The sequence below is a fragment of the Oncorhynchus tshawytscha genome, linkage group LG01 (assembly GCF_018296145.1).
Source record: "Oncorhynchus tshawytscha isolate Ot180627B linkage group LG01, Otsh_v2.0, whole genome shotgun sequence".
NCBI lineage: Eukaryota > Metazoa > Chordata > Actinopteri > Salmoniformes > Salmonidae > Oncorhynchus > Oncorhynchus tshawytscha.
In genome coordinates this window covers 52,826,042-52,829,029 of record NC_056429.1, presented here as the reverse complement: position 1 = coordinate 52,829,029, position 2,988 = coordinate 52,826,042, and positions in this window count along the sequence as shown.

The following is a 2,988-nucleotide window of genomic DNA, read 5'->3' as shown; positions in this document are numbered from 1 at the left end:
TCCTGGGAATGGAGAGAATACCCGACCGAAGTTCATAATCAGCTTGTCTAGCGGTCTTGACTGCTCCGGCAGGGAGAGTTTGGCCACGGTGCACCTGTGGTAGAGCCTCCTCTTTTCCTTTGCCCTCCAGGGCTATCAAAGCTACCTCCTCCTCTCTTCCATGGTACGTCTTCAACAGGTTTATGTGATAGAGTTGGACCTTCTTCCTCCTGTCAGGTTGCTTGATGAGGTAATTGACCGGTGAGACCCTTTTCATTACCTCGTAGGCCCCCCCCACCACTCTTCTCAACATGCTTTTCATCGTTTTGTTCAAGCGTTCACACAACCCATCTGTTTGAGGGTGGAATATGCTTGTACGTATCTGTTGAACCTGATATAACCGACACAAGTCCTTCATCAACCGGGACATGAATGGGGTTCCCTGATCGGTTAAGATTGTCTTGGGAGGCCCACCCGAGAGAACATCATGAATAACTCCTTGGCAATTCCCTTTGACGACATGTAACGCAGGGGTATGGCCTCCGGGAACTTGGTAGCGTAATCCATGACCACTAGGATGTAGTCGTGTCCTCTGGCGGATTTTAGGAGGGGTCCTACGAGGTCCATAGCTATGCGTTCAAAGGGAGTCTCTATGATGGGGAGAGGAATCAGAGGGTTACGTAGGTGTGGCCGTGGAGCTGTACGTTGACATTGATCACACGTCCTACAATACCTGGCCACATCCCGGGTGACCCGGGGCCAATAGAATCTCTGCATGATTCTGTCAATAGTCTTGTCTCGTGCCAGGTGTCCTCTAGGACATGGGAATGGGCTAACTGTAGAACTGTATCCCTGTATGGTCTAGGCACCATTAGTAATTCCTGGTTTTCCCCCTTCGTCGTACGACCCAGTATAGAGACCCCGCCTGATTGCATAGTAAGGAAGAGGGGGCTCACCTGATCCATCGACATTCCTCCCGTCGATCACCTTCACCTTCCTCATGGCCTCCCTTAGGTCTGGGTCTCTATGCTGCGAGGTGCCAAACTGTCCCTTTAATTCCTGGGGCAGGTCGACCTCAGTAGAGGGATGTGGAGGTTGTTCCCCATCCCCATCAGGGGTGACTGAGAGAAACCCTTCCAGGTTCCCTCCTCGGATGGAGCTTCAAATATATCCCTTAACGCCTGGTTTCTCCTTCCTTCCTGCGTTGTGTATAACCCTTTGCAGGTGTCTTCATCGGTGGTTTCCTGGAATATCTGTCGTAAATGTTGGGTCGCTATTTCTTCCTCTGCTGCAGAGGGCCCGAGGACGCGACTCGTCTCCTTGTAGGACTACTACCTCGGGCTTGGATTTTCTCTTCTTTCCTGTCCCCCTTCTTCCCGTGCATAACATCATCTGCCGAAGCTCCTTATATAGGGGACAGTCTCTCCCCGATCAATAATGGCACCTTCAGCTGGGGCACTTTCCCTGCCCTGACTGTACACCTTCCTTTTGGAGTGAGAATAGGCAGATTCACAGTGGGGTAATAGCGGGTGTCTCCATGGATACAGGATACGGCTACTTTGTCTGGTAACAGTGTTGCTGAGGTCACCATCCGCTCCTCTACTAACGTAACCATACTTCACAAGTCGAGAATGGCTACCACATCTTGTCCTTCGACTCGAACCGGAATCTCTGGGGCTGGGGCTATTTCTGCTAACCAACAATGTTGATCCTGCCCCCTCAAACCGGGATGTGTGGGGGTGGGCAGTGATGACTCCGTGACCATGAGCTCGTCCTTGCTAGGACATTGTGGGGGCATAATGGTCGGGAGACTGACATTTATAACACCGACCCTGCTGTGTGGGGGCTGACTTCTCCCACCTCCGGAGGTTTGGGCGTTTCGGGTGGCGGACGCGCGGGGTGAGTTGTGGTACATGATTGGAAGAATCCTTCCGTTCCTCCTTGTGACTTTTTAACAACTCCTGTAGACTGATATGTTTCCACCGCCTGGGCTTTGTCGTTGGCTGACAATAGGTTGGCTTGCCCCACAACTCTTTTAAGTCACTGGGTAATTCCCTCAATATCTTGTCCACTACGGGGTCTCTATCACATGTCCTACTCCCTTTCCAGGTTCCAGCCACTGTTTCGTCAGTCGTATTAATGCAAAGATCTGGGCACGGACGGGTTGGTCAGCTGTATAGGTCCATTGATGGAACTTTACGGCCCCTATCTCTGGCAGTCAGCTGGTACCGGGACATGATCTCGGTTTTAGTCGCCCATAGTCCGCAGCTTCGCAGGGAATCCAGGTCAAAATAGGCTTCCTGAGCCACCCCGGTCAAAAGAGGCTCCCCCAGTCTGTGGGTGGCCACTCTTCCAAGGTGGCTTAAGTCTAGGTTCTTCTCGCCGGCTCAGCTGTTGTTGTAGGAGTTCTATGGTTGTCTGCTGTGCCGTGATCAATTGTTTTAGTAGGGGCGTTATCCATCGTTCTTGAATGGTTCCTCCGAGTCTACTGGAAGAATCTTGATTTACTCACTTATCCTTGTGTCACTCTTCCACCTAATAACACATTCTCCACCAATGTGAGCGGACCAAGTGTGGGCGTCACTCTAAAAAGAGAAAGGTGGAATAAACGAGTCAGGAGTAGGTTTTCTTGATTGAAAACAGTTCTCTATTAGAGGGCATTTGGTCAATACAAACACTCCAACATAATCAATGAAAATCTCCATGGAAAAAAACATACATCTTCTTCTCCAGATCAAACAGGAACACAATACGATTATCTTTAAGCTACAACAAAAGTCACGAGCTTGTCACCGTCTTAGTGGTTCTTCATGGATAGCTCCTCTGTCTCGGTGGCCATCTTCCAGAGATAGTTTTTCCCCTCTCTCTGCTGGTTCCATACTCTCTCTTATAGGGGAAGGAGAATATTTGTCCTTAGTACCGTCAGCTGTGCTTAATTGCCTCTGGTTACCTTGTCTCCTATGCCTTGTTGGGCTACTATCCGTGGGCCCAGCCTGCCCTCTGGTGGTC